Source organism: Hylobates moloch, unplaced genomic scaffold (assembly GCF_009828535.3).
Source record: "Hylobates moloch isolate HMO894 unplaced genomic scaffold, HMol_V3 SCAFFOLD_6, whole genome shotgun sequence".
Classification (NCBI taxonomy): Eukaryota; Metazoa; Chordata; class Mammalia; order Primates; family Hylobatidae; genus Hylobates; species Hylobates moloch.
Genome location: NW_026652281.1, coordinates 107,624,227 through 107,634,745, shown reverse-complemented (window position 1 = coordinate 107,634,745; position 10,519 = coordinate 107,624,227). Strand labels below are relative to the sequence as shown.

Genomic DNA, 10,519 nt, shown 5'->3' with positions numbered 1-10,519 from the left:
GGCTGGGTTACTGTTCCAGGTTTGCCTGCGTCTCCCTATGCTTGGTCTGCAGTTGATAGATCCTCTGCTCCTGAAGCATCCAGCTATTGACCCGCCCAGGGAAAGAAAGAAAAAAATGGAAAAAAAAATCAATTAATACTAACCGGCTTAACAAAACCCTGCATAGCACAGGCCTGGAGCATACAGGGTAGGAGTTGGGATGGTCTCAGTGGCAACAATGAGTGTGGGGACAGGCTCAGCCAGCTAGAAAACCTGATGTTCCAGGGACAGGAAGCCAATATGGTAGGCGTGATCACACACACACACACACACACACACACACACACACACACACACATATTCTCTCTCTCTCTCTCTCTCTCTCTCTCTCCTCTCTCTCTCTCTTTCTTTCTTGGCAGCTTGGTCTGACATGCCCTAGTCTGAGAGCAAAGAGGACAGTGCAGGTACATGTTCATTGTGAACTGGTGGAGGGTGACACATTCACCAAAACAGAAGAAGGGCTGCAATCAAACTCATAGAACCGGTGGATATTTTTGTTTTCTGGGGTTTTTTTGGGGGGGCGGGGGTGGAATAGGAATAGAATTGTTTTGTTCTGAAAAGATAATACCATTTACGTGTCGCAGGAGAGTTCCTGAGGCATTTCTTCGTGCGTCTCCCTATCACACCACCACATACAGACACACATGAAGCTCTTTTAAGGGGAGCAAGAAAATAGGGGCGCACCATACCTCAGCTGCCAGGCCCTCTCTCTTCTGCAGGAGCTGGCTTTGAAGGCTGGGGATTTTTGCATCTCGCTGATCCAGCTGTAAAGAGTTTACATACGGAGGGAGCAAGGAAGGATCATGAATGTCAACCAATGAGCAATTAGCATGACAAGACTAAAGTATTGATCCACTAAAGCTCCCTGCACTGCTGTAGCCCCAGAGGTAGAGCGGCTCCCTTGTCACTAACTCTGATAGTGCATTTCAGAAGCCTGTATTGTAGGACTGGCTACTTTTTGTATCCCCTATCCCCTTCTCAGGGCAGAGGGGTATGGCACCTTCAGGCTGCCCATCTGCATCTATCAGGGTAGTCTCCATCCCTGGGCAGAAAGCTGCAGAGAAAAGCATAAAGAATGTAAAGATTTTGGCTGTCCTACTTTATTCATTTTTTTAAAATGCAGCTCCCTCCTGATGGCACCAGGCATTTCTAAGTATTGATTGGAAAAGGGCTAGGGCGAAATCCTGGCCTGACTGACACCTGGGGCTGGAACTAGTGTGGTTTTCCATTCTGCATGGTCAGAGGCAAAGTGACTTTCACAGTACCAACTTCTGGCCAATCCAAATACACACTTACTGTGCACATAGTACTCATTTTAGTCAGTAAGGGTCAAGAAGGGAGAGGGAAAGACGTTATTTCACTGAAGAGACAACCTTATTCCTAGGTGTAAGGCTATCATACATCGAAAGAGAAAATGAAGGAATTTTCAACTTAGCAGACATGGCGTTCAAATGACACTAGCCAGGTGAAATATTACCTCTGTAAGGTTCTTCATTCTCGCCATTGATTCCCTCCTTTGTTACTCTCAGCTATAGGCACACTTGCCATTGATTCCCTTCTTTGTTACCCTCAGCTATAGGCACACTAACCTTTCATCATTTTTTCTACTTTTTCCCCTATCCATCCCGTGTCTTCACAAATTTATTTCTTAAGTTGCCCTCCTAATTTCTTTTCATACCCTTCTTTAAGGACCCCCTAGCACTCCATCTCTTTCATGAAATCTCCCAAGCAGTGGTAATTATTCATTCCTGCATGAGCTTCTACTTGTGCCAAAAACTTCTCTAGCAGTGGGGATATCATAATGAACAATATGGTATGGTCAATATACTTAAAGATATGGTCCTTATACTTAACATATGGTCATTATACTTAAAGATACGGTCATTATGGTCATTGTATTTAATGAGCTTACAGACTAAATGAATAATGAGCCATTCATTTACAGCAAAACCATCCATCCATCCACCCATCCACCCACCCAACCACCCAGCCAGCCATCTATTCATTGATACATTCAATTTGTGCTTATCAAGAACTTCCTATTACCAGGAACTACTCTTTGCTAAAAATAGGATGGTGTGGCAGAGACTTGAATGCCTGCTGATAAACATTTTCTCCTCTTCTTCCCAGGCTCACAGATAATCTATATTTCCCAGCTCTTTTACAATGGGGCCTTATGACTGAGCTCTGGCCAATGGAATGTAGGTGGGAGAGATGCATGCCTGGCCTGGCTCATAGAAACCTTCCTCATGGCCCTTCCTTCTCCTCCCTTCCCATGTGACTCTTGATGGTGACATGCTAAAGATGGGAGTGCAACCTGGGTCTTTGGGGATCCAGTTGGAGAAGAGTGCCCTGACCCACTTTGGACTATGGTGAAAGGAATCCAATTTCAATGTTGTTAAACAGCTGACATTTTAGGATTGTTTACGTTAGTGTGAGTGTAAAAGCTAATGTTACTTTTACTGACTAACAAAAACACAAAGCAAAAACAGATATGGCCCCTGCCTTCACAGAGCCTGAAGCCCAGTGGGTGAAAGAAATATTAATAAAATAACTACAAAAATAAAAGTAAAAACACAATTGTGATAAGTATAATAAAGGATAGGTATCTGAGGAAACAAACACATGAGCCAGAGGAAACTCAACCTAGACAACTGCCATGATGCAGTTATGTTGAGATATGAAGGGTGAGTCCTGAGAGAACACAGGGGTGTTCCACTAAGAAGGAACAGAATGTGGGAAGTTGATATGGTAAGGAGTAAGGTACAGTCCAGAAACCAAAAAACCCCAGTATGAGCAGAACACAGAGAATGAGAAGGATATGATGCAACGTGAGACTGGAGAAACAGGTATGGACCCATCCATTCAAGGCCTTATAGATTATAGATTTCAGTGCCTGTCCTAAGATCAATGGGGAGCCATTCAAGAGTTTTATGCAAGGCTGGTGACAAAATCTTGTATTTTAGACAGGTCTCTTTGGCTGCAAGCATGAAGAATGAATTGGTAGTTCTATTTCCAGCCATATGGTGGCTAGGCCAGATAACTCAAAAACCCTTCCACCAGAAAGTTAACATATTTTGAATAAAATGGAACACACATTCTTTTAAGTATAGAGCTAAGCTGGCAAGTAGAAAACTCCCCAAATGCTAGGTACAAAGAGGGAACTGAAACAAAATCAGTAAACTGTGGGACGTGTATGTGCCTTGAGGAGCACTGCTCAGGCTCAGTGACTACAGGGATTAGGTTCCAGAACTCACATGGGGACAAGGGTCCATGAAAATTAGCAAGGGGAAACTGAATCCTCACATAAAACTAGACCCTTAAAAAGATGGCCTAAGGGGGAAAAATCCATCTATTGTCACAACAATGCTTGTCTTTTCATGGTGCATAGGAAGGAAACAAGTGTCCTTTGAGAATCTGTGACTGTGCTTTACAAGGTAAGGGGATTCGTTACTATCTACCAAATTGAGAAACCTCTAAGCTGAAAAATTAAAATCAAACTTAGTCTCAGGCCAGGAATATCCCTGTGGCATTTGGCAGGAGCAAACCCAAAATGCTCTGGAGAGCCACACTTTCACACAGGGCACCTAGAATTCCTGTAAATAAAGCCCTGCTGAGGATGTACTCACACATTACAAACTAAAGACCAAGAGTGTATGTAGATAAAGCAAATAGCAGATTTATACCTTCGAGAGCTTCAGATGATAGAACAATCTGGTAGAGACTGCAAATAAGTATGCTTAAAATGATTAAAGACATAAAGGAAAGTGTCATGCAAAAATAGCAAAGCATTTTGGAAAAAAAAAAGAGAATAAACTAGAGGAGGATAAAAGTCATGCATTCAGATCAAGAATGCAACTTTAGGCCAGGCATGGTGGCTCACACCTGTAACTCCAGCACTTTGGGAGGCCAAGGTAGGAGGATCACTTGAGGCTAGGAATTTGAGACCAGCCTAGGCAACATAGTGAGACCCTATCTCTAAAAAAAATAAAAAAATAAAAAATAAAAAATAAAAGAATTGCCTGGGTTTGGGGGTGCACCTCTGTAGTCCCATCTACTCAGGAAGCTGCGAGGGGAGGAGTGCTTGAGCCTAGGATGTTGAGATTGCTGTGAGCTATGATCATGCCACTGCACTCCAGCCTGGGCGACAGAGTGAGATCCCCATCTCAAAAAGAATACAACTTCTTCCCAAATGTGCAGGACTCCTAGTATGATATCAGGATTTAGGAAGCAATCATACTTTTTTCTTTTCTCTCTTTCTGTTAAATACGTTATTTATATGGGACAAATCTCTCACTTGCTCTGTCAGTGACATCAAATATATAAGGGCATAATGATGGCTCCAAAGCAAGAAACATTTTCCATATTTAAAACTGATGATCAGCTCATAAGACATTCTCTCTGTTATGATTGTTCCAATGTCTCATAAAGGAAAATATCATCTCAGTGTGATTTCTTTGCTTCTTTGCACTGTTCAGCTCAATGTTCTGTCTCCAGCTGGGCACAAATTGAGGACAATGGCCTTTTCAATGGTGGACAAAAAGCCATAATGGGAGGGAGGTGGCAAGCATCAAAGGAAAGCTCAAAATAAGGAAGGCTCGTTATTTTATCAGAAACTAGTTTTTCTTGTTATTGTTTCAAAAATTCTCATGCCTCACAAAATAACTGAGAATAAGTAATGTACTAACATTAAGAGTTACCCAGTCAGCCTGAGCTGGTACTCAGGATGAACCAAATCCTAGGATATTTCTTTATGGACCCAGGCTAAAGTTGTATTGAGGGTTTTTTGGTAGTGGAGAGACTTAGATGGAACGAGATGATTCCAAGCTCAGCTGGAATCAGGTCAATTTCATTCACTTGTGTCTTGTGAGACATTTATCACCATCAGCATCATCATTATCTTTTATTGAAGGTCAACTATCTGCCAGACCACATGTTATTTCATCTTATTGTCAGAAAACCTCTGCAGAGTGGGCACTAATATCCCCACCTCTTGGATGAAAAGATACAGAAAAATGAAATGACCCAAATATTCTCATCTTATATTAGAACCAGGGATAGGATAAATGCCCTTAGCCCTCCTTAGCAGGTTTAAATAGAGACAAAGTCATTCAGAGCCCCAAGAAGAGCAGGTGCTAATAGAGAACTTCTTTCTTTGCATGGCTTCAAAGCAAGTTGTTCTAAGCAGCCAAAATGAGGTAACTGAGCTCAACCACATTCATCTGTCTTCCAGCAGTGAATGCAGATTTACCAGGTAGGAGACAGATACTTGAGACAACAATTTGCAAAATTTGGTGTATCCAGTGGGGCTGCTTTCAATCAGGGCTGCTGATGAAAAGGTCAGGTTATCTGAGCCCCACTTATTTCTTCCCCACCCTAACATCCCACCTATCCACAGAATCTGCTTATTGCTTCTTCAGATGTGTCCTGGTCTATTCATACCCCACCACCCCAAGACCATCCTGTTCCAAGCCACCATCAATCATAGCATGCCCCAGAAGCCTGCTAAAGGGCCTTCCTGCCTCCGCTTTGCACCTTACAATCAGCCCTCCCCACAGCAGCCAGCTCCATTTTTTACATTGAAATCAGATAATGCCACTCCCTCACTCAAAACCCTCCAAGGGCTTCCCATTTTACTTTGACTAAAATCCCACCTCTTTGTCAAGGTCTACCCAGCAAAATCTACCCCACCTCTTGTCCTTTAGGTGTTTGCTCAAATACCATCTTCTCAGAGACTACACACCTCAGAGGCAGTCCCCATCACCTTACCCTGTATGTTATCTTGCTTTTGAACAGTAGATCTCAATGACCAAGCACAGTGCCAAGCACAAGGACACTAAGTAATATTTATAAGAATGAATAAGTGAATTCCATATCTTCATTGACATCCATGGCTTCTAAGACAGAGGAAATGAGACACCTGAGGACTAAGAAAACTTACTATTAATTGGTCTGCCCTGGAAAGAAAGTATTTGACCTGTTGTCTCAAGATAGATAATTTATGTAAGGAAATCAGAATAAATATTATTTTTTATGTGTAACTATGGGTGAAATTCAACTGATAAAAATAAAAGTCTGGACTAGTAACTATTTGAGCTTACTATTTACGAAGTTGCAGTATTTATAATTATGTTTACATCAATATAGTATTTTCTACCTTCAAAAGTGCTTGATTATATATTAACTCATCTTTTTTCAAAACAGCTTTATGAAGGATACAGGTATTATTCTCTGCATTTTACAGATTTTAAAAAGTGCTAACAGCACTATAGCCGGTGAGTATCAGGTCACAATATGGCCTGGCAAACCTGAAGGCCCAAAGACTAACCTTATGAGGATATTTTCACTTATGTCACACTGGGAAAAGGACAGATAGGATACACAGAGGAAAGACTTTTGTTTAGGGTGGTATATGATGTTTCTGTAGGGTAGTGTATTTGTTTCCTAGGGTTGTCATAACAAATTACCGCAAACTGGATGGCTTAAAACAACAGAAATGTGTTTTCTTACAGTTTAAGAGGCTAGATGCCCAAAATCAAGGTGTTGGCAGAGCTATGCTCTCTCTGAAGGCTTTAAGGGGGGATTTTTCCCTGCCTCTTCCATCTTCTGGTGGCTCCCGAAATTCTTGGCATTTCTTGGCCTGTGGCAACATCACTGTAGTCTCTGTGTGTCCTTTCTTCTTCTTGTAAGGATACCAGTAGTCGGATCTAGGACCCATCCAAATCCAGTATGACCTCATCTTAACCAATTACATCTGCAAAGACCAAATAAGATCACATTCTGAGATTCTGGGTGGACAAGAATTTTGGGGGGACATTATTCAACCCACTACAGACGGGCAGTATGAAACTGTAAACATCACCTTCCTGTTCATCCTCAGTTTCTGTGTGTTCTTTAAAAGAAGAGGGATCCTATATATTTTCTCCTTGCATTTTGTTCTCTTCCCTGCCTGTGACTCATACCCACTGGCTCTTATTCTTGTCTCTTCCCCTTCCAGTAATATTTCTGTAACATTCTGTATGGATGAATCACACACACACGCACATTATGAATCCATGCAACAGTACAACTTGGTTTTTATTAGAAACTTTTCTAGGATATGGATTCCAATGATGTTCCAAAAATCAGAAAATTAAATTCTAGCTAGAAGCATAATAGCTCTTAGGCAGAAGAGCAGCCAGTGATTCCAGGCTGTGGTAAAGAAAGGCTGGAGGAACAGTTTATCAACAGCTGAGTCATAGGGTTCCTATTAATAGTTATATAACTAGGATTGTTTCAATATAGCATTTAAGGTTTATAGTCTTTATGATAGTCTTTCTCATGCCAAAGGAAAATATACTTAAAAGATAATGACTTATTTTAGAATCTCTTAGTACTAATCCGTTTTGAGCTCCATTTCACAAGCTCTATTTCAAGTGAATGTTTACATAGTGTTCATAGCTATGGTCTTCATATTGTAGCATCATATGTTCATAGATATTGTGGTCTTTGACGATCTCTCCTGTTATCTATTTCATTTTCCTTTCCTGGTTACAAGGAAAACTCATACCTATAAATAATCATTTATGTTTTCTTTACTCTGCTTGCAGTTTTGACTAGCTTATTGTCTCACTGAATATGGCTCTATTCAGTACCTACTGATATGAAGAGACTATCGCTAAAGATTTTTTTTAGCCTATAAGAGGAAGTTCCTGGATCTCTGGCCTTAAAATCCTGTCTCCATTTATTCTTGAAGAAAAAAATTAGAAAGAAAACATGATATTATGCCTTGCACATAGTAGGAATTCAATCAACATTTATTTCATTTGGAAATTGACAGCAATATTTTGATTTAAGTTGTACTAGATGAATAAATACAAATGGCATTCACTTGATGATGGCAAAATGGTGCTGGGACAACATCCAACAACGCACCAAATGTTCCAAAATAAATTCAGATAAATAAAAATACTACAGATAGGCCCATAAAATTACTAGAAGAAATAATGAGACAATTTTTTTTTTTTTTGAGATGGAGTCTCGCTGTCCCCCAGGCTGGAGTGCAGTGGCGCGATCTCGACTCACTGCAGGCTCCGCCCCCCCGGGGTTCACGCCATTCTCCTGCCTCAGCCTCCTGAGTAGCTGGGACTACAGGTGCCCGCCACCTCGCCCGGCTAATTTTTTGTATTTTTAGTAGAGACGGGGTTTCACTGTGTTAGCCAGGATGGTCTCGATCTCCTGACCTTGTGATCTGCCCACTTCGGCCTCCCAAAGTGCTGGGATTACAGGCGTGAGCCACCACGCCCGGTGAGAGAATTTTTAAAAATAATGTTGGAGAGAAGTCTTTTCTAAATATAACACACAACCCAGAAGTCAAAACATAAGGATTTATAAATTCATCATCATAAAACTAAAACAAATTTCTATATGAAAAAAATCATCATAAGTAAACAGAAAAATGACAAACCAGGAAAAATTTATAATTCATATAACAGGCAAAGGGCTAATTTCTATAACATGTATAAGAAGCTCCCATAAATCAATATATAAAAGTCTAATAACCTAATGGAGAACAGGGAAATAGTTCATAGGAAAAGAAATAAAATTACTTTTAATCATATTAAGGAAACAATCTCACTCACAGTAAGAGAAACACAAATTAACTCCACACTGAGATACTGTTTCATATTTAATATATTTGCAAAACCCCCAAACTATTGATAATACAATGAACTTGTGAAGGTGCAGTAAAATAGGTTTATTTCATACATTGATGGTGGAAGTGGAAAGTGGCACAAACTCTATGGAATGCAATTTTCCAAGATCCACTAAAATTACATGCAGCTACCCTTTTACCTAACAAGTCTAGTTCTATGAATTTATCCTACAGATATGCCTGCACACATGTGACATGGCACATGTAGAAGGCTATTCATTGCAGTTTTGTGATGAAAAAAGATTAGAAACTACCTAAATGGCCATCAGTAGGATGCTGGTTACATTAACGATGGTTTGTCCACACAATGGGATATCATGAAGCTATGAAAACATTGAGTATTCTCCTAAACAGAAATTCTTTCTTTGTAACCATTGCAGGAAAATAAAATAATGACAGGAGGGGTCCAGAAAGGTCTTAATATCTATGAACATAATACATTGTAAAATGAAAAAAAAAAGGTGGAGAACAGGTTGTGTAGTGTGCTGTTTGTGTAAAACTGGACAGAGGAGCATACACATGTATTAGTATTTACTCGTATATGTATGGAATATCTAAAAGAGTACACACAAACTGACAACATGCCTTGCCTTTGGGAAAGGGAATAAGGTGGGTAGAAACAGAGAAGATTTTCACTGTGATCCTTTTGTACTTTGCTTTTTGAACTCTAAGTATATATTCTCTATTTAATAAATAAATATATTTTAAAAATAGCTCTGACACATAGACATACCCATAACCACACATACATCCTGATCAAACTTCATTTGCTAATCAGACCTCAGACCCAGAAAGATGAATAAGTCCTTGGCAAGGGAGGTTCTCGGCAACATTATCAGGCTACTGGGCTTTGGGAGTTACTGACATATTGACACCTGTGCTATAACTAGGGTAAGTGGGACTCACCAGTCAAACATACTCATTTTCTGAATTCCTAGCACATGCCAGGCACATTTGTTGAATTCAAAAACAAAAAAAATGAAGGATGAAGTACAGTTTTAACAGCAAATGGCTTTTGTGGATAATCCCAAACTATTAGTAAAGTAAAAATAATCATAGTTGTTACGCCCAGTAAGTCTGGAGACTTGACTTCCAACACTGGGCTGTCAGTTCACTGCATTACTAGTAAATAGGGAGCCTGGACTAGATCATTTCTAATGATCCCCCCAATTACATTTCTCCTTGAAGTATCCTAATTGCAGCATTCTTTACAAGATTGAATGACCAATCTCTTCACATAGGGTTATGTCTAGGTCTTCAGCTTCTCAGACCTGGAAAGACCTCAGTATGTTCCCTAGGATCTCAGTCTGACACCTTTCCTCTTTGCCTTCAAATAGACACAAGTCTTCCTGTTACCCCAAAAAACCTTCTCTTGAGCCAATGGTCCACTTTGCTATCCTTCTATATCGCTCTTCCTTTTCTCTGTCAAATTTCTCAAGTATGGGAATTATACTTGCTTCTCCCATGATTTAAATTGACTGATACTTCTGTCTCTCTCCCTTATTGGGGTAAAATTCGCATAAGATACAATTAACCATTTTAATATACAATTTAGGGGCATTAGTACATTCAAAATGTTGTCCAGTTATCACCTCTATCTAGTTACAAAACATTTCATCATCCTTCAAAGGAGGCCTTGCACCTATTAAGCAGTCATTCTCTGTTCCCTCCTCCCCTCAGACACTGGCAACCACTAATCTACTTTCTGTCTTTATGGATTTGCCTATTCTGTATATTTCATATAGATGGAATCATACATATGCAACCCTTGGTGTCTGGATTCTT

General features: G+C 40.1%; 1 long non-coding RNA gene across 1 annotated transcript; it reads right to left on the bottom strand.

Moving 5' to 3' along the window:
* On the bottom strand, positions 1-5,947 carry LOC131383855 (uncharacterized). The gene is made up of 3 exons (XR_009214240.1): positions 5,809-5,947; positions 729-803; positions 1-83 (listed from the first exon to the last, which is right to left on the bottom strand). It is a non-coding gene; the product is annotated as an uncharacterized LOC131383855 (long non-coding RNA).
* Between the last annotated feature and the right edge of the window lie 4,572 nt (positions 5,948-10,519).